Raw genomic sequence first — 22,036 nt, forward strand, 5'->3', positions numbered from 1 at the left:
GGTGCAGAACTAAGGGCTCATCAGGACTGGAAGATGCAGGAGACGGATGATGCGCCTGGTGTGCGAGAGCTCGGGCGGCATCGTGGGCGGCTTCGTTTCCAGCCAGACCCGAATGACCAGGGGCCCAGATGATCTGTACGCGGCGTTGCCTTGAGGCGGGAGTGTCGGAGAGTATTTTCTGTGCTTGGGGTGCTATGAGTCGTTGCTTGTGGCGGTGGCTAACAAGCCACCCTTCTTCAGGGGTAATTTCTTCGGGTGTTATGTCTGTGCCTTCAACCTCTACTACATCAATAATTAGGGGAGGGGCGGCGCTTACTTGATCTCACCGGGGTGCGGATCGTTGGGCGAAGTCCCCAGGAGCCGGGAAGACTGTAATATCGACGCCGCGCGCGTTCGCAGGTGCGGTGCCCCTGTTTCTCGGCCAGACGGAGGAGCTGAAGATCTCGTTAGGGTTAGGAATCGACGCCGTGACCGGCTCGAACTTTTGGTCGTAGAAACCCTTGTCCTGGGTCCCTGGCGTCGGGACTGCTCTTGATCGGTAGCTGACCACTTCCGGAAGCTGGTTCCGACGTTAGTTTGGGTCCAGCGGTGGTTGTTTGAGCACAAGAGATTAAAATGTACGGAGCCCATGCGAGGCGCGTGCGCTTTGTCAGCGTCGTCGTCTTCCTCCTTGAAGAGCGATGATCATTTGAATGGAGGCGCGCTATGCGGTAAGTCAATTCACTTATACGGTCAAGAACAACATAAGGTCCGACGTAGTGCGTCAGCAGTTTTTCGCACAACCCGCGTTTTCTGGTTGGCGTCCATAGCCACACGGATCATATGTGACGTGTCGGCGTCGGGGGTCGTAACGTGCCTTCGAGCGATCTTGGGAAGCAAGAGTACGCAAATAACCAAGGCGTCGGGCTTCTTCTACACGACAGATGGTCTCAGATATGCAGGCGTCATCGCGGTTCATAAATGGGAAGATCGTATCAAGGGTATAACGTGGCAGCCGGCCGTAAAGGAGAATAATGGCACGTACACACTAGCGGCAAAATGCGCGCCGCGAAAGCAACTGCGAAACAGGTTTTTCTTGCCGCCGCAGAGATCGCTCCTGAACCGATTTTTTGCCGTTTGCCACGTGTCGCGGATGAAGGAGAGCAATGAGAGCGGCCTGCTTCCGTGACGTGCACGCGGGAAACTGGTGTCATGCGGACCCGCCCGACCGCTCGTTTCGTACTCGCGTCCGGTGTTAGCCGGAAACTCGTTTCGCACTATCGTCTGCATGCGTCAGCTCCCGGACGCGTATTTCCAATTGCTAGTAGTACAGCGCTCGACCGCTGGCGCCACGCTGCGCCGCTCGCGCGTACCATGTTTCTAGCCGCCACCGTTCGAACGGAGGAGGCATTGACGGAAAAAACGCTGGGCTGGTGGTGACTAGCCTGCTGTTGGGATCGGTGGTATTATAAACGCATCACTGTTTTGATGATCCAAATATAATCTCACTATCAGGGAGGGAGCAGTCTACCTGACTGGAGCAGTATCTTTTTTTATTTGGGGTGTTGCTACGCTGCGCTCCGCAACACCCCAACGACCGCCGCTTCGCGTCAGCGCCCGGCACCACGGCTGCCGCCGTGGCACCGGGGTTCAAAAGACCGCGCTGGCAAACAGAGAGGGAAAAAAAGAAAAAGCGTAATATTAAGAGAAAAAATTCCAGCCAGAGTGGGATTCGAACCCGCGTACGCATAATCCCGAAGCGAGCGCCGTAACCACTCAGCCATACAGCCTTTTATTTATTTATTGCCATTTCACAAACACAAACAAAAATTATAAGATACACATGTACATATTCTAAATGCACCAGCTACAACTCGGCCGGTGTATGTGGCTTCAAAATGTTTCACAGAAGCCAATTGATCCAATATAGGTAGCCATTCTGGGGGTTCACATTGGGCTCTAAACAAGTCTCCGGTGTAGATCACACTCTCAACAAAATAGTGTCTTGCTGAGTGAGTTTGTATATGAGCATGCCTAACATCCATCCTGGTCTTTCATACGCTATGCATGCAAAGCAACATAAGCATATCACTCGGCACTTCCCCTGTATCCGCACATGGAAGAAACCGGAGTCCAAAAGGGCTTAATGGCAATTCTTTTTTAAGAGTTATTTGCAGGACATCCCACAGGAATACGGCATCGTGGCAGTCTAGAAAAATATGTTCTATTGTTTCCGCTTTCCTTCAGATTAAACAATTTACTGACCAAGGTACAAACAGACCTTTACTTTGTAACCATGGCTTGACAGGGAGAGTGTCGGTATGTATTTGAAAAAAGAGTGTTTTAACTGAGGGCCTGATCGGCATTTTTTTAACACGCTTTAACACATCGCGTTCAGGACCTAGCTTGTAGACAGCTCGATAGACAGGTGTTGGTAAGAATACATCAAGAATGTCACAATACAAACGCTTTTTCGTAACATCAGACAAGTATTCATATGAAAACCTTGCCTTGTGCAAGCGTATAGACATTACCACTTCACGCAAATAAGAAGTAAGCGGTCCTGCTGAAAGAAAACGATTATACAACAAAATTAGATAGATAATTCTTTAATCGTGCTAGGATCACAGTTTTGAAAAATACATCAGTTTGATCCCGCACAAAGAAGAATCTGCTCACCAACTGCTTGAAGAACAGATGCAAGAGCCATATAGACCCCCATTTTTCACCTTATGAAACAAATTTCACCGGCTGGTGCTCTCCCACTGAGATCCCCATATAAATGTCGCGAATACTAGGTGGATTTTTTGAACCGAACTTCTGGCCATGGTCATCACTTGCAACACGTAAAACACTTTGGAAATTAAAAAAAATATTGCAAACGGAAGCTCTTGCAAATACTGAAATGTTATGACCACCCCATTTATCGGTAGTACTTTTAACACGTTTGTTTTCCTCTGACCAATATTCTTCCGCATTTCGGTAATGACTTAGTGGAACTCCAAGGTACTTTCCTGGGGAAGCTAATTCATATTGCAGTACACATCGGGTGTGCTCTGCCAGATGCCATGCCAAAATCCAAGGCATTTCGGCCAACTGATTGCGCTACCTGTTGCTGTGCAGAAGGCTATATCTATTTTGACAACCTCTTCCACGCTTTTCCTATCAGTACAAAACACAGCTACGTCGTCCGCATACGCTAGAACCCTAATTTCACTGCTCAAAAATGTATAGCCTCGAATACGCGGTGTTGCAGGTAAACCTAAACAAAAGGGTTCCAGGTAAATCGCAAAAATAAGAGGAGACAAAGGACATCCTTGTTTCACGCTTGACCGCACAGGAATTGAATCACTTAATTTTTTGTTAATCACTAATTTGGCTGTACAATCATGATACACCATTTTCCCACCTTCAGTAATCACAGATCCAACATTTACATGCTCCAGCAGTAAAAAGAAAACTTCATGTACAACTTTATCGAACGCTTTATGTAAGTCTAACTGAATCATGGCTACGCGGTCATGCATTGCGTCACAATATTCCAGAATACTTCTAGCTATGTGTGTGTTTGTAAAAATTGTTCTAGCTTTAATACCACACGTTTGATGCGGGCCAACAAGGGACTGAATAACACTTTGGAGCCGTCTAGCTAACACCTTCATGTATATTTTGTAGTCTGTATTGGTTAAACTAATGGGACGGTAAGACTCAACTGAAAGTAACTTTGCAGGGTCATCAGTTTTGGGGATCAGTACTACATGCGCTGTCCTAAAAGAGAGGGGTGCTTGCTTTTTTTCATAACATTCAGGGATCACTCGATGTAAAGCCATTGCCATTTCTGTCTTAAGAAACTTGTATATGGCTGCACCCAATCCATCCGGCCCGGGTGACTTGCCGTTACTTAATTCATCTATTGCCGCTTCAATTTCTGCCACTGTAATTTCAGATTTCAGTGACTCTCTAACCGTGTCTTGTAATCTTGGCATAAGGGACAGAAAGTCAACTCGGAAGCGCTTGGGGTCATCAATTTTTTGGCCAAGAAGCTCTGTGTAAAATTCAACGAATGCAAGTGTTATCTCTTTGCTTTCTTGAGTAATTTTGTTATGATATCGAATTTCATTTATCGCTTTATTTGCTGCATACTTCTTTTCTTCACTAAGCACACGCTTAGTGGGCGTTTCGCCCAGCCTGTGTCAATCTTGCGTAGTACACACAAGAAACCAAACGATGCACAAAACACATTTACTTATAATGTCTAGTACAGTCAACCATGAAAGAGATATGTACATGAAAAATTCTCTGTACTGTGTGGCGCCTGAAGGTTATGTTGAACGACGAGATAAAAAAAAATCGCAAGGTAGGCTCGACACACACAATTCGGGATAGGGAGAGTTTTTTTTAATTTATTCATTACATGGGGGGGGGGGGTCAAATGAGTACGTCAACTTTATTACACACAATATAAATCGAAAACAACAATACAAACAAGAAAACGCAACCGCAGGTAATATTAATCAAGATATCCAGCCAGAATACATCAGCTACCATCGAATACGTCACATCAGCCAAACACATCGATGGCGAGTACAGAACATTTTATAAATAACCATTAGAACACTAATAACTACATTGAAAAAATAAACAACACTGCATACATATCGCGTACAAAAACCGTAAATGAAACTAAGACAGTCAAATGCAGATTAGCAATGTTTTTCACTTCGAAAATATAGTCCATGATGATGTAGGGCTGTTAACTTTAACAGACGGCGCCCATCCTGTCGATTTCCCTCGTACTGGTCCTCTTCAAAGTGTTTCTAAGTACAAGTAAATCAACAAAAGTGGTTATTGATATGAAAAGTTGCCTTGTAAATACAGAGAACCCATTACAGTGCCTAAAAATAAATTTTCGCAGAAGTAATGCTGTATTTATTACCTCGCTTCACACGTTTCGACGAAATGCACAGGCTACAAGAGACACCATGCCAGAAAGCGCCGAAACATTTTGGTCCCATGATGCCCCTTAACTCTACTACATCTGGGCATACCGTGCACAGGCATTTAAAGACCGTCACAGTACCCACTACGATCGGGAATGAGCACGAATGACCATCGGCTTACGAGCACCACGCTACAAATATATTCGTCTAAAAATCAGCTATATAACGTAACAACCTGAGATCCGCAAGGCATCTGCTGAGAAATCAGAGAAAATCACAATGCTTCGCTTGCCACGTACACAACAGCCGCTCTCCCCAGAAGAAGCACTGCGTTCTTTAGTCCCAAATAACCAGCAGCGAAAAAAGAAACTCAAGGGGAAAAAAAAGAAAAGACACACGATGTGTGCTTCCCGTGAAAAAGTAAAATAGGTGGTTTACATGACGACTTGTAGCTAATGTAAGACTATTTCGCGGCGAAGCATGTTCGTCAGTCCTTAAAATAAGGGTACTACTCGCATAGACTGCGATCATCAAAACGGCAAAAGCCTATGCGACGCGCTCTCGCAAACCATAGGCTACTCAGACAGCATCGGTGCAGTGCTTAGTTCGTGAGCGAGGATCAGAGAATACTTTCTTATGTAAATGAACAACACCGTGCGATAGTCTAAACTTCCTTGACACTTACCTCGCAAATGTAGGAGCTCTCCGTTGCCTTCCAGTGATAGCGCTTTACTTGGGCTTCCCATCTCTTCCTTCGCTCTGGGTCCCGGGGGAGGCGTAAACAACGAAGCCCTTTACGCGTCGATCCGGTGCACTTTGGAACACAACAGCCCGTCATGTCGACTCGATGCACTTGACAAGCTTGTCATTCATGCGGCTGAACACTGTCCAGCAAGTAGAAGCGTCAGCGAAGCATCCGCGCGCACTGTGTCTCAAACTAGCACCGGCACCAAGCAATCGCAACCGCTCGCTGTGATTCAAGATGGCGTCGCAGCGAGAAAGCGGCGGCGCGGGGGCGGTCAAAGGATGGCACCATCCTGAACGGCGGCGCTGGCATCGAGGCACCCTAGTTTTGCCTAAGGTTCCTATGTAACAAAGGTATCGCCATCTACTCTTTCCTCCGCAGTCTCCTCTCCTAAAACGCTTGTTTTTTTCTTTACATTTCGCTCGCGAAAGCAAGTCGACGGTGGCACACCTAGAAAGTCCACGTTGAAGCTTTCAGTACTAGCCGCTGTACTTTCAGGCCGGGCGCGCGCCGCCGCCGCCGCCGGCAACTGCGGCTTCGCAGAGGACTTTCAACATGGCTCTGAGGCGAAAGAAATATGTATAAAGAAGTGAAAGCGCGTGCTATCATCGTCCAATCGAAGATACCGGTGAGAGAGAAGCGGCGTTGAACAAAGGATGGCGGTACTTTTCTTATATAGGGACTTTAGTTTTGCCGCTAGTGTGCACGTACGTGCCATAACTTCTTCCTGTGCGAGTTGGTGTTTACTTAACATGACACTTAGTAGCGCAAAAACGCGAAATAAAAGTTAACAATGAGAGGCGAGAGGAAAGACGAGCACTTGTCTTTCCTTTCCACTCGCCTCTCACTGTTATGTTTTATTTCCAGTTTTTGCGCGCTATTAAGTATCACGTTACGTAAAGGAGAAAGAAGGGGCTGTAGCCGGTAGTTTCGTGCTGAGCGGTGTTGAATGCATAATAATGACAGGTAGAACGCTGTCCCAGTTCTTGTGATCTGTTGAGACGTACATGGACAACATGTTTGTGATAGTGCTGTTGATGCGTTCCGTAAGACCGTTTGTGTCTGGATGGTACGGCGTAGAGTGTCGAAACAATCAGAAGCATAGATGAAACATCTTTTCGACCACATTTGTCGTAAACTGTCGCCCATGATCGCTAATAACGCCTTTAGGAGGCCCGTGTCGGAGAATGATAAAACGTAGCAAGAAAAGGCACACGTCGGCTGCAGTAGCAGATGTTATTGGAGCTGTCTCAGAGTAGCATGCCAGGTGGTCAGTGCACACAACGATGCAGCGGTTTCCGTTAGAGGACTGTGGAAACGGGCCGCGAAGGTCGACGCCGACAACGTCGAATGGAGTCTTTGGGGGTGGCACAAGGTCTAGCCTACGAGGAGGAGTACTTGTGGGACGCTTGCGATGTTGACATTCGTTGCAGCTAGCCACGTACTGCTGTGTCTTGTGACGCATATTAGGCCAGTAAAAATTTTCTTGAAAACTGCAAAGCGTTTTAGCTGTTCCCAAATGACCGGAGGTTGGTTCGTCATGCATAGCCCGCAAGATGGAAGTGCGCAGACTTTTCGGGACCACCAGGAGATATTGTGAGCCTATGGTAGAATAGTTCTTCTTATGTAGAAGTCCATCACGTGTGCAAAAACGATTGGCTGATGATTTGTTTTTGGCAGCAAGCAGTTGCTTATAAGTGTCGTCGTTTTGCTGCTCAGTCTTAAAGGTATTTAGATTAGAAAATGCTGGCTCCAAGTATACGATGCAGTGGTCGAAGTTGTCCGTGTCACAGTCGGTCGTGGGAAGCAGTAGCCGCGAAAGGCAGTCTGCGTCGGGGTGCCGTCGACCACTTTTATAGGAAACAGTGAAGTCGTACACCTGTACGCGGAGTATCGATTGGCTGATGATTGTGTCCAACGCGCAAGCCTACCAGATGGATCACGCAGATTGACGAGCCAGCACAAAGATTGATGGCCTGTGACGATGGTGAAAGGGCCTCCGTACAGGTATGACTGAAAGCACTGCACTGCGAAAATCACCGCGAGACATTCCTGTTCTGTGACGGTGTAATTGCGCTCGAATTTGCTTAGAGAGTGACTCGCGCACGGTACGATGTGTTCTTTGGTGTCGAAACGTTGAATAAGAACAGCGCCGACACCAAAACCGCTTGCATCCGTGTGCAGATTTGTGGGCGTCAAAGGGTCGAAGTGTTTGAGAACTGCATGAGACGTCAAACGGAACTTTAGTTCCCAAAAAGTGGACGCACATTCTGGGGTCCAGTCAAATTGAATGCCTTTCTAAAGCAGACACGTCAGTGGATGGGCGATGTGGGAATATGCGAGAATAAACTGACGGAAGTATGAGCAAAGGCCCAAGAAGCTTAGTGACTCTTTGACTGAGCGAGGTTGCTGAAAGGTTTCGACCGGTGTCGTTTTCGCTGGATCAGGTCTTATGCCTTCCTTGTCCACTAGGTGGCCTAGAATCAGTGTTTGGCGTTCTTCGATGCGACATTTCTTGGAGTTTAGTACCAAGCGTACTTTGCCTAGGCACTCTAGCACAAGATTGAGGCATGCGTTGTGTTCACAAAAAGTGCGTCCGAAAATCACGACATCATCCAAATAACACATGCAGATTTCACACTTCAAACCACGCAGAGTGTTGTACATGAAACTCTCAAAAGTTGCAGGCGTGTTACAGAGTCCGAACGGCATCACATTAAATTGAAAAGTCCATCTGGTGTGACGAATGACGTGTTTTTTTTTCTTATCTGTCTTGTGCATCGGATTCTGCCAGTATCCGGAGCGTAAGTCTACACTCGAGAAGTGTGAGGCCGAAGAAAGGCAATTTATAGCATCATCAATCCGTGGCAAAGGGTATACGTCTTTCTTGGTAATGGCGTTGAGGTGGCGGTAATCAACGCAAAATCGCCATGTGTCATCTTTCTTTTTGACTAGAACTAGTGGGGCTGTCCACGGACTACTCGACTCTTGGATAATGTTTTTCTTTAGCATGTGACGGAATTGGTCATTGATCACATTGCGCTCCGATGGCGACAACCGGTATGGCTTCTGTCGCAGAGGCTGATAAGATCCCGTGTCCATGCAATGGTGCACACCAGAAGGGGGAAAGGATGGTGGAGCCTCTTGATAGGAAAAGTTGAACACCGCGAAGTGTTTTCGTAGAATATTTGCCACTTCCTGATGTTAGTTAGTACTGAGCGATTTGTTTATCATAGCCATTATGAAAGTGTCCGTCGCGCATGGATCCGAATGGGTCTCATCCGTGGAATCGGGGGCATCTGCAAGGATGGCGAGCGCCAACACTTGATGTTCGTGAATAGCCGCAAGTTTCCAACCCTCCAGTAATATTGTAGGTTCATTGGAGCAACTTATCGTCCTTAAGACAGTACGCCCGTCAAGAACCGACAGCGTATAATAGGGCACTAGACATATTTCTTAATGCAACTAAGGGGAACGGGCTCTACGGTAGCGACAAATTTTCTGGAGGTTGCAGGAGAACACGTGTCTGGGACACATTTGGCAGATATGACGGTATCTGCGGACACACAAAGGGCACTTTTGTAACACGGCGGGTATTCCACAAGTACGACCGGAAGGCTCGAATCTACAGTAATTTCACCCGTTCAACAATCAACATTGGCACCACACAGCTTCAGAAAATCCAGACCCAGAATTACGTCATGCGTAGCATGACATAAAACTAAGAACTCCAGTTTAAATGTGTCACTACCCAAGCGAACTTCCACACTGCACACACCTACAGGGTACAATAGTTCCCCACTCACTCCACGAAACATATCGGCACTCTTCCATGTAAACAGCACTTTTCGTCCTAGTAGGCGTTTAAACGCGAGACTAAACCTGAAACGGTCGTTCCTTCGTCCACTAAGGCCATTGTTGAGATGCCGTCTACACGCACGCAACCACACTATATTTTTAAGCATGCAAATTGGTGGAGGATTTTATGTCAAAATCGAAGACTGTCCAGCAGCCTCACCTCCAACAGCCACGCTGACTAGTTTTCTGGCGAAGGCGACGGGTAGCAGGGCCGGGCAGACGGTGACCGGCGTACTCGAGGGGAACGCAGTGATGTCAAGCTATGATAGGACGCAGGGGAACGGTTTTGCAGCGTTCCCGGGGTCTCGTTTGGCATACCGCTTGGAAATCTGTACGCAAGGGCAGCGCGTTGCTGGTCAGATATTGTTGATCGGTCGCACCTCGGCGGTTGGCGGTGTTGTGGGGCCATGTTGCAGTACCTGGCAATGTGGCCGGCGCGATACCAAAGTTATAGAACAAGGGAGGATGACGCTCGATGCCTCTGAAAGCGCTCAGCCGGCAGAGGTAGTTGATCTGGGAACATAACCTCAATACGCTGAACTGGAGCCGTCCGCCTCAGCGCACCACGGCTGGAGTGAAAGCGTTGACCATATCGCTGTTCTGACGGACACGTCTCCGCATGGGGCCATGTAGTTCCAGCCACATCGGCGTCCGTGACGTACACAGACGGTGTAAAAGTAGCACATGGTGCTGCGGGTGCTGAGTGAGATACTGGGTACGTAGCCGGCGGTTGATCTGACTTGTAGACTAATTAATTGTGTACACTAATTCATTTCCCGGATGGTAGATACAAGGTCGGTTGAAGGACTCATATCGATGCTGACGACAGTTGTCACCTTTGCCAGTCGTCCTTATTTGGGCGCAATACGACGTGTATTCAACGTCTCAAATGTACGACAGTGACGCAAGACATCTGAGACGGAGGTGAAATCTTGTCTACATATCCCAAAATTGTAGACGTCTGCTGCGATGCCTTTCAGAAGATGTCCGACTCGGTCTTCCTTAGACATCCGGGGGGTTCATGATCTTGCACCGCTTGAGTACCTCTTCTATGTAGGTTGTGCATGGATCTCCTGGATTTGAGCACTTTGGTCGTGTGTTCTCTTCGCACGTTTCTTTTACAGCGTAAGCTGTCAAGGGCTCATTCCAATAGCCGTTTCGGTTCACTATGGTGTCCGCCGCCGTCGCCGCTTCCGCCGCCGTTGCCGGTGACCGTAACCGCCTATGGCCGGAAATGCGAAAAAAAGTGCCCGGTTCCCGCCAGGATTGAACCCGGGCCCGCTGCGCAGGAGTGAGATACTCTACGACTGAGCCACGCAAACGCTTACTATCGGGTAGGGAAAAAATGTGCTATAAACGCGCCCTATGCAGGCACACAGGCGCAGACGACGAGATGCGATTCCGACCAGGCGCGCAATCAAAGCAATATCGAGCCTCCGTCAGCATGGTGGCACCATCTAGTTAAGGCTCCTGCAAACACAGCGTTCCTGACATTGTTATAGCAGTTGCATGCTTTATGTAACTGAACCTGGTTAACTCAGGCTTGGTGACTATTTGTCACCAGTCCGTCTTGAAGCTTCCAATAAACAGTCATCATCATCATCATCAACAACAACGTACCGTGCCACTGGTCAAGGGTTGTGAGATGTGCGCTACTTATTTTTTATACCTCTTCGGTACACGTTATGGCGACTCCTCGCAAGGTACGAGCCACTGCTGAAAAAAGGCACAGGCCTGCGCGGCACACGCTGCACAGTCACAGCGTAAGCTGGTGGAGCGGCTCAAGGGTAGCTCCAATTTATGAACGACGCACAACAGGGTCTTCGTGGCAGTCTGTTCGCCTCGTTTTGACGAGAACGATCTGAACTGTCTGCCCGGCGTCGACGGCGAGCTGCGGCTTGTAATGCTCTCTGCACAGCAGTCTGCTGAGCCCAATCAAGCGTTACAACTGCAACTTACATGTCGGGCATGCTGCGTTTGCAGGCATCTTAACTAGATGGCAACACCATACTGACGGATGCTGGGGATCGCTTTTTTTTATTGCGCACCTCTTCTGAATGGCATCTCGTCGTCTGCGCCTGCGGACGATGAGTTTACAGGTGCCTTAACTAGATGGCTCTTGAGCCTCTAGACCACGGTGTAAAAAGGAAGGTGATCCGACGGCGGCGCGAGGCGCGGCCACTTAGTGTGACTCTACGCACGCCGCCGCCGCAAGGGGCAGCACATGTTCTGGGGGCCACTTTTTTGCTCGCTTTGCTGGCGCTTTTATGGGCACGCGCGGCAAAAGTGCTTTATTTCGATGAATATATGTCGTTCGCTAGCTTAAAACGACTCTACTTGGTTGGAGGAACGTCCCTCTATATTTCTGCCGACATTCCGATTGACTCCGACGCGGCGAGCAGCGGTAAGCGCAGCGCCCCGTCTGCTCGAGCAGACGACGCGTCTCTCTCGTGTTCGAAATGACGGTATTTTGAATGTAACTGGCATGAAACCTTCTTCCTGCTCATGATTTCGCGTCTAAATAACGAAAAATTGCATATCTTTGGGTATGGCTGTTTAAATGCTGACGGAGGTCGTAAATTATCCACTGTTGCGCCGCTTCTCCAAGGCTCCGGTCACACGAAGTGGCCGCTCTCTCGCCCCAGCGCGGGCGCGCCGTCGGAACACCTATCTTCTTACACCGTGCTCTAGACTACTCTTGAGCCACCACACCAGCTTACGCTTTGACTGTGCTGCGTGTGCTGCGCACGCCTGTGACTTTTACAGAGTAAGCTGTTATGGGCTCCTTCCAATAGCCGTTTTGGTTCGCGATGGTGTCCGCCGCCTCCGCCGACGGCGTCCGCCGGTCGCAACCATTATCGCTGGAAATGCGAAAAAAGTACCCGGTTCCCGCCGTGATTGAACCCGCGCCCGCTGCGAGGAAGCCAGATACTCTACCACTGAGCCACGCAAGCGCCTTCTATCGGGCACCGGAAAAATGCGCTTTAAACCGAGCGCAGATGATCCGAGCCTCCGCCAGTATGGTCGCGCCATCTAGTTAAGGTGCCTGCAAACGTCACAGGCCGGCGCGGCCAGGCATCAACGGGCTCAGCAGACTGCAATGCAGAGAGCATTACAAGCCGCAGCTCGCCGTTGACGCCGGGCTGGCAGTTCAGATCGTTCTCGTCAAAACGAGGCGAAGAGACTTTGTCGCGAAGACCCTGGAGTGCCTGGTGCTGAAATTGGAGCTACTCTTGAGCCGCTCCACCAGCTTACGCTGTGACTGTGCTGCGTGTGAGACGCATTTCGCGAGTACCAGTGGTATCAGCCATGTAGAAGTAAAGCTTACTCGCTCACAAGCTTAGTTGTATTCCGTAGGAGTGTGGTGTCGCGAAGTTGCCATAGTTATTTTTTCTCATGAACACCTTGGACCTCCTGGCGCCTGGCGTGCCTTACTCGTCCCGTCGGTGGCGTCGAATGAACGAGGGGACGTCCCTTTTGCCAAACACGCCGAGGTCCACTCGAGCGCCTTCGCGCCTGATTAACTTAGTTTCCCCTTGGGTTGTCAACGGTTGCCTCATTGGCTGTCATCGGTTCCGTGACCAACCTGCTTAATGAAAGAGATCTCTTGCTGAAGTGTTCATATATAAATAATAACAACTAACAGCTAAACTAAGGACTACGCATAGGCAACTTTTTTTAACTGTAGCACTCATTGTGATCACAGTTACACGTTGACAATATCCAGTACGAGCACAGTACCGTTCGTACGCTACAAGTTTTTCATGGTAACTTCGCAGTTTTATTGTCGTACATTAAGCATAGGAGGCTCAAGCTCACCGGATCCGTTTATCTGAGTGGGCGTTCTCGCGAAGCGGGGCGAAGCGGGGCGAAGCCTCGAGCCGCGGCTGCAAAGTGGGGGAGCGTGACGTCAGCGGCCAACGCCAGCGCGCGGGCCTAGGATGGCGTCGCGTGGTTAGAGAAACGGGAGCAGATGCGCGCCTTGTGTAAAAGGATGACGTCGCGTGGGAAACAAAACATGAAGACGCTGGCTCGCGCTCTCGCCTACTACACCACATCGTTATTCTTCTAGGTGGCGTCGTGAGTCTTCATACGCGGTGATTCGCATATCGCAAACAACCAGCGTAGTGGTTGCTGCGTTGGAGCGGACCGTGACTCCCGTATTCAAGAACGTTCCTCTAGTCAACACACCACCACGACTCAAGAGAGAAGATGGCACCGCCATCCCTCCCCAGAAGTGGCCACTGAGTGAGCTTCATGATCATTCACTGCTATTCATGAGAATTGTCGCGTCTTTATTCTCGATTATTCTGCGCAGTACGACAATTGAAATTTGGAGTCTGATATCTCGGAGCACGGACACGCTAGAATAATTCTTCCGACTGATACTGTGTAGAAACTCGACTGTCTCTAAGTTTTCAATACAAACATACCCACTGCAGTCAACAAAAAATAATTGTTCAATTTTAGTTAATTGGGCTGCTCACAGCGATAATTATCATCTCACTTTGTGCCCCCTTAGCCACATAACTTAATTGCACAGGTGGTCTTCGCATGCCTCCCAGTGCCTAACTTTAAGAAAACCATAAAGCTTAGTTTTTAACACCCTGTATTATCAGGCGCAGCCGCCAAGCACATGGCTGTATTGGGTAACGTCCTTTTCCTATAAGCTCGGAGAAACCGATACCTGGCTTCGCTACAGGTCTTCTTCCTCTTTCTGGGGTTTTACGTGCCAAAACCAGTTCTGATTATGAGGCACGCCGTAGTAGAAGGCTCCGGATTAATTTTGACCACCTGGGGTTCTTTAACCTGCAGGCCTTTGACTTTTTTCACATGAACTTGTAGCCACCCATGCGCCGTCAATACAAGCATAATGCGGCAACAGCGGTACCGATGGCTGAACACGGTAGTATTGTCCGTATACTTGCTATCACAGTAAAATAATGTGCAAGACTTCTTTACCGGACTACCGCAAAGCTCAACGCCAGCCGCATTATTGTAAGTCGTTGACTAATGGTGTGCAGGACTCCAACGAACCGGCAAATAAGCGAGTGCAGACGACAAGTAGCGGTCCATCTGACAGCACGTCTCTTGTTGCCGGCAAAAGTCATGCAAGACCGAAAGCACTTACCGAGTCGAAACTCGCATGCACAACAAGCTCCCAACTCGCTGCCTATTTAGCTGCTGTGGACTCGACAAACATATCCGTTAAGCGTCTGAATACGAAACACTATAAGTATCTGTCTTTCCACGTCAAGGTCTTCCACGACTCTTTCATCCATCTAAGGCCAAGGTCTTCCTTGTTCAAGCGGTTTTGTGAGAGGCTCTACGACAGCATGATCTTGTGCGAGAACAGCAAGAGGAGACGTTGAAAGAGGGGAGAAAAGGAAAGTGAGTATAACGTGGACAAAAGGGCTCGACAACGTTGTATTTTCACGCAATATATTTGATTATGTGCAGAACAATCCATTCTCCTCGGCAGCTCTGAGTAGCTAGTGCCAGAATCATTGGTGGACAGCCATGTATTGTTCCTTTTAAGATGGGACAGACTCCGGCTATTCGAAAAAATAAAATATAGCTTTGTTTGGCATAATAATTCGCCTTTAATGCATACACGCCAATTTGACGTGGTCAGTTTTCGAGGCTTTCCGACGTCGCCTAAGATTTGACAGGTGAAGCGAATTATTTCACCAGTCTGGAAAAAAGTACTCACGACAAATCAGTAACCAACTATTTGGGCACACGCAACGCACATACAGCTTTTCTTCAACCTACAGATCCACATGAAGTTTACACGACATTAATGTCATTAAAAAATAGTAAATCCCGTGATGTGAACGTTCTTCAAATAGGACCTGTTAAGTTCGTGCTTGATCTCTTGCTACCAGTACTTACTCATATTTTTAACCTATCACTGTCAACTAGAATTTTTCCTGAAAAAATGCAACACGCGAAAGTTAGTCTTATTCAAGTCCGGTGACAAAAATATGCTGTCGAATTACAGGCCAGGCTCAGTACTGCCTGTCCTGTCCAAGGGACTAGAAAAAGTTATCTGTAAAAGAATAAAGTCATTTTGTGATAAACATTCCATCATATCAAATAAACAATTTGGGTTCCGTGCGGGAATGTCAACTGAATTGGCTCTGCTAACCCAAGAAGAATTCATTTTAAATGGTTTTGAAAATAAGGAATTAACGCTAGGAATTTTCGTGGACTACTCTAAAGCATTTGATAGGCTAAATCATCAGACTTTGCTTACTAAACTAGAGCATTATGGGTTTCGGGGCATTTCTTTGAAGCTCTTACAATCTTATCTTAACTACAGAAAACAACTCGTTTCAATTTCATCAGAAGACTCACGTCTCCGGGAAATTACACAGGGCGTTCCCCAGGGAAGTATACTAGGGCCAGTATTATTTTATATATATGTTAACGACATTGTCAACATATCTAATGACGCGAACTTTATAATTTATGCGGACGACACCAGCCTCTTTTTTCAGTCTCGTAATATCGGCAATCTCTCATTGTTGGCAAATGTCACACTGAAAGAATTGGCCGAATGGAGCAAGGTCAGTGCTCTCAAATTAAATACAACAAAAACAAAAGTTGTTATTTTTGCACCTCCACAAAAGCATCTGAGTGAAGACATCCTGTTGAAGGTTGGCTCTGAAGTAATTGAACTTGTTCCTAACGTCAAAACCTTGGGTGTTATATTTAATCAAAAATTAATGTGGAATGAACATGTGGAACTTCTTGCATCCCGTTTAAACAAAGCTTGCGGCGTGCTTTGTAGACTCCGTGAGACGATACCATCTAAAGTTAAGCTGATCCTTTATAATGCCCTATTCTCATCTCATTTAATGTATTGCAACCTTGTGTGGGGTACCACGTCAAAGCAAAATATCACTAAATTATTACTGCTACAAAAAAAGGCTGTTCGTCATATCGCAATCGCGCCATTCGACGCACATACATCTGAACTATTTTCGAAGTTTAATATCATTTGTCTACCAAGTTTATAGGAAGTTAACCTTGCCCTTAAATACCAGAGGTATTTTAAATATAACAATGAAGCGTTCTTGGGTTTGTGCAACCTAACAGAACCAACAGATATATCCTACAACATTAGGGAAAGAAAGAGATGGCTGCTACCACTCTCCCGTACGAATTATGGATCAAATCGTTTAACCCATCGCGTTCCATCCTTATTAAATAAACTACATGAAAAGGATGTCGATATATCTATAATTACTAGGAAAACAATACGACACTTCCTAATTCAAATTGAGTAATTATTTTCATAGCGTTCCTTTGGCTATGAGAAGTCACTACTTACCTCTTTTAATTAGGTGCTTTTACGTTTCAATAACATGCAGGAATACTAGTGTTTCTATGCAGTTATACATCTGTACCTCAACCAGAATTACAAGAACTTTTTTTTCTTTTTCACCATGTGTAACATTTTCGCATATAGGATGTAACCTGCAAGACAATTATGCACACCTTTATTTGCTGTCTGTGTTTTCGTATGTTAATAGAATGTAATATGATAAATTTTAACCCTTCAGCAATCAAAAATAATTATGTATATCTGATATATACTGTATATTCATATGTCATTTGTACTGACTAAACACACTGCTTTGTAACGCTGATTGTACATTTCACCTTACACATTTTCACATACACTCTGTCATTGAATTGTACATTGCGCACACTAATGTGTACAAACTTTATTTTATTATGCCTCCGTTGTCATGAATATGGGCAAGAACCTCGTCAAGCTGCAAACAAGCAGCTTTTAGTTCTTGTCCCAGCGTTCATTTTTTTGTAAATGAATGAATGCGAAATAAGGATTGATTGATTGATTGAAGCGGGCACTGCTCGAGAAATTTAAACGAATAGCGGAAGGCTAATGCTGCAAAAGGTCTACAATCAGAAAGAATTCTATTTTTTTTCTTCTGCGTAATCATGCATAATCATTGTCTACGCGTCAGATGAGGTGGGAGTTTTCACGGTTTTCGAGAGCTCGAGTAACAGTCAGCGAAGTGGGCGCGGCCCAAAAAAAGTTCTGAATAATTGTGGTGAGCTAGTGACTGAAATGTAATAAAAGCAGATTGGGAAAGCTGTACCATAAGTTGCCCTTTCGCATGCCCATGCAGTCTCAAAATATTTGTTTTAATAACTCACTGCATGGCGGCGCACAAACAGTGCGAAAGAAAGTGCCTCAAACTGAGGGCTAGTTAGTAATAGGCAAATAGGATTAAAGGGCCTGGAGAGCACAGTACCAGGGCAGAGCACAAACATTGATGATTGCTGCCACTGCACCTTCTAAAGAGCTGCGTAATAGCAAGTTTTGCGCTCTTGTGGGCATTATTCTGTGTTAATAAAAATGTACCACCTTTCTTAGTTGCCATCAGGCGTGTAGAAGGGGCGTGCGATAATTTGATTCAAAGTCGCACGCATCTACGGTGTGCGCATCAACTGAATACCTCCACACCCTACCTAACTTAGAACCACTGTTTCTTTTAGTTTACCTTAGGCCTTGTTTTGGAGCACAATGCTTAGGTGTGTCCTGTCTTAAAGTGAAGTTGAAGAAATATTTTTGATTACTTACCTGCGACTAGTGTGTCAAGGTCTGCTGAATTTGTGAGTAATCGAGGATCAATAATCGGATATTCTTCAGGATCGGCGCTTCTCAGCCGGATAAAGCCCGTTGACTTTGGCCGCAGAAGAATTGGCACAATCATTAATACATTTTGCCCTTGTTTCAGCTTGTAATAATTTTCAAAAATCTGAAAATTTCCAATAATAACACAATTGAACGACTAGTAAACTATAGGGTATTATAAAATCGTTTATTCATAGCATGGTCATTATATTTCTCCACAACCTGATTTCCGGCGTACCATTTATAGGTGCCAGTTCACTAGGCGGAACGAAAAAGCACTATGCACAAAAAAGTATATATAAAGTTCACCGTTATTTAGAGCAGAATGAACCGCTAGCACACATTCAAATATATTACGCTTATTTGTGAGTCGTGCAAAGAAATTATAGCGAAGAAAGGAACGGGCACTCATGATATGCCTTCCTGACAGGTTTGGAAGCATGTAGCCATACTTGGGTAGCAAAATGGTATGTTACACTTTTTAGCATCATTACTTTGCGGCGATGTACTATCACCACAGCTGCTGGGGAAGCTTCGCGAAAGCCTTCACCTCGTAATCGCTTTGTCGGGTTAAGCACATCTTCCAGGCCTGCGCACAATCTCAATTCACATGGTCGCGAAGGCGAGGCTTAAATACGGTTCCAAACAAATGACCAGCGACATCAATATGGTCATGGGTTCGAAGCGCGACTACAACCCGCGGGGAAAACCACTAATTGTTAAAAATTATGCATCCAATATGTCTTCAATGGTAATATTTGAAAAAGTACAGGCTTAGAATAGGAAAATGTGAAATCACGGGCAGTTTGCTTCGATCCACGAATAATTATGAACACGAAACTTCGCGGGCTTTCGGAAGTTTGTTCCTGGGGATGCGTGCTGAGATTTAGCCAGATTGTATTACCGTATCAAACACTGTAATGTCGTAGAGCAGGTGAGGAAAAAGCTGCGCCGGCGCCGGATCACGGCACGCGCGCGACCAATCAGGGTCGTTTGGTGTGTCGCGGGGAGGGAAATGGAAGGAAAGGGGGGTGGCGCGCGCTCCGCCTGGCTTCCCTCGCCTCAGATCAGTTTCGGCGCCTGGATGGGAAGGCCGCGCGGCGTGCGTTCCGCCGACGGCGAGGCTGCGTTTAAGGAACGGCGTCGCGAACTCGCTCGGGAAAGTGCTCGTCGTCTATGTGCCGATTCTAGCATGACGACTCCCAAAGCCCAGGCGAAACATTAGCGAACAGCCGCAGACCCCGAGTTGCGGTAGCGCGATGTTGAGGCCAAACGTAAGCGAAGAGCCGCTGACCCTGACTTTAGGGCAAACGACGCGGAACGCATGCGACAGCGTCGTCTTGCCACAAGCTTCGGTTACCCCCCTTTCTCGACAGGGAAAGGGCTCTAATTTTTTAGATATTACCTATGTGCGAATTTTGTTGAGTCCTGGTTGTATATGTGTTGCACATGTATGCGAACTTCTTCATCAGGCTTTTTATTGCACATTAGTTATGTAAAATTAGGATCCTACCTGTGAAATTCCTACTACACTGGCAATGTATCCCGCTTCAATAGTAGTGGGATTGAGTGTCACGAAAAGAAATTGAATGTCCGGAAGCGTCGGATCGGCGTTGGGTGTGCTCAAGAAGGCGACACATTCAACGCCATAAGCATGGATAAGTGGGCCTGAAACAATAAAATTGTAAATATTCATCATTATTTCGTTTGATAATTTTATGGTAGTATTTACGTGCCCTATGCATTTTTGTACGGATTGGGTGTTTCGTAAACTTTCTAATTGTTACTCTGTAGGCCAGGTAACTGGAAATTTGTAATCTCCACAAAGGTTTCCATTGTACAATGCAAACAATCCAAGCGGTGCATTACGATATTTGTTTACTGTTTAATAATGACAACATTATTAAACAGTAAACAAATATCGTAATGCACCGCTTTCACATCATGAGTGAGCACCTCCTTTATTTTCCACATTCTTTTCAATATCCAAGTTGACAGATAGTTGTGTTCTATCTAAAGTGTACCAAGTGCATTGTCCACCATCGACAACTGACATGGTAGCTGAAAATGATTTTACTAAGAAATATGTAAAGTTTCTGCTATGTGACCCTAAATACATTGAACCTTAGTCTCAAGAGTTTAAATAGATTCGCTAACGGATTTCAGACGATGATGTACGTATATTCATACTACATTGCGTAATCTCTAAGCCTCAAGATTGCGATGCCCGAAGTGGTGATTAAGGATGTGAAATCGATTTTGATATCTGGAATGTTTCTTGCTCCTACTGAATTTCATGGTCGTCAGAAGTAATCGTTCGCACAGAGTTCCACCGTTATCCAAGGACGCGTACATTTCCCATTTAATTGACGCCAATAACGTGACGGCAGTAGGAAAATTTTGTCCTTTCCGGCCTTGAGAGAGCACTGCAGAAAGTTGGGACCCTTAAAGAATTAGTCATTTTTATGTGCATGTAATGGTATTGTGTGAACTATAGATTAGACCAGAAATAGTTTTTCTATTATATGCTTCCAGCGTTTTTCAAAGGCAGTACCAATTTTTTCCATTACCATGCAAGACGCAGATGTATCAATTAATACAAAATTCAAGTTGCTAAATTTCATAATGGATCGACCAAGGAGATACTCGCAGCATCCGCTTCTCATAAATGCTACTAATTTCTTTCTATTTCAACAAAAACGCTCCTAGGTAACTTAACCTCCATGCACATATCTCCGAAATAAATTATACTACGCTAAATTTAGTTTTAGAGAAATATCAAACAATGTAGTGAGCGCACATTGATTAGTATTTCTCTGAAAAAAAAATTAGCGTAGTACAGTTAATTTCGGGGATATGTGAACACCACAAAGACTCTGGCCTTTACACGGAAACAGCTATAAAGCATATTACAGCCTTACGATAGTTTCATGGAGTGATATCTGTCTTTGGGCAGGTTTATTAGGCATATCATATGCACGTACGTATGATGGATAGATGCCATGTATCAGGATTCACGTTTAGCAACATGTAATAAAAGGCATGGAAACACAAAGTAGACGTCAATCGCAATTCTGCGTTTCCACTCACCCGTTCTAAACAGAGAATACTTTGGCACTGTAGACGGTAAATAGTAGTTGATTTCGATGTTCTCTGCAGTCGTTGCCGCTATTCCGTTCACGGTGACGTGGTCGAATAGATTTTCGCCGACAGGAAGGTCTGCTATTACCTTTATCTGCAATATGTGAGACGTGCGCTTGGGGAGACTAAACACTTTAGAACATTTGTAGTTTCGCAAGACACTTTTATATCGGGTCGGAGGCATGAGTTAGATATTGAGAGTAATGTTATTACTACAACGCAGTGCAACGACACGAGGATATAATACTCAAGCTTGCGCTCTCCTTATTCTCGTACCCTAAAAAGCGATATAATCTCCTTTTAAATAAGGCAATAAATGACCAACCGCGCACCTTCGAGCAACACATATGGATTCATCTAAAGCGGGATAAACTTACCTATTATGCAGCGCTTTGAAATACATCACTAATTTCTGAAAGAAGCACTTTCGCAGTATCTTTCGTAGATATTGTAAAATGTTCACCTGCTCTGTGAGCAGGTGAACATTTTTTCAAATATACAGTACCGACCATGACAGCGTGGATTTAAAAAGATGTGTTCGAATTGGGTGAACGTCATTCGCTGCTTCTGCCCTGTCATTCGCGCTGTTTTACATCTTTATTCATGAACCAACCAGCCCGATTAAGCACACTCTTGCGTGTGCACGCATGCGTATTTGCGTGTGTGTGTCCTCGTCGAAGAGAAGGAGGAGGAGGAGTA

General features: G+C 46.1%; 1 protein-coding gene and 1 long non-coding RNA gene across 2 annotated transcripts in view; both read right to left on the reverse strand.

Annotated features, from left to right (window-relative positions):
* Window positions 1–22,036, reverse strand: part of LOC119440239 (glucose dehydrogenase [FAD, quinone]) — a 690,341-nt gene that overhangs the window by 256,571 nt on the left and 411,734 nt on the right. The gene's annotated exons all lie outside the window — the stretch shown is intronic.
* Window positions 1–22,036, reverse strand: part of LOC125943103 (uncharacterized) — a 246,778-nt gene that overhangs the window by 218,698 nt on the left and 6,044 nt on the right. The window contains exon 2 of the long non-coding RNA XR_007465554.1: window positions 21,287–21,431. This is a non-coding gene — a long non-coding RNA (uncharacterized LOC125943103). The remainder of the gene's footprint in view (window positions 1–21,286; window positions 21,432–22,036) is intronic.

The sequence above is a fragment of the Dermacentor silvarum genome, chromosome 2 (genome assembly GCF_013339745.2).
Source record: "Dermacentor silvarum isolate Dsil-2018 chromosome 2, BIME_Dsil_1.4, whole genome shotgun sequence".
NCBI lineage: Eukaryota > Metazoa > Arthropoda > Arachnida > Ixodida > Ixodidae > Dermacentor > Dermacentor silvarum.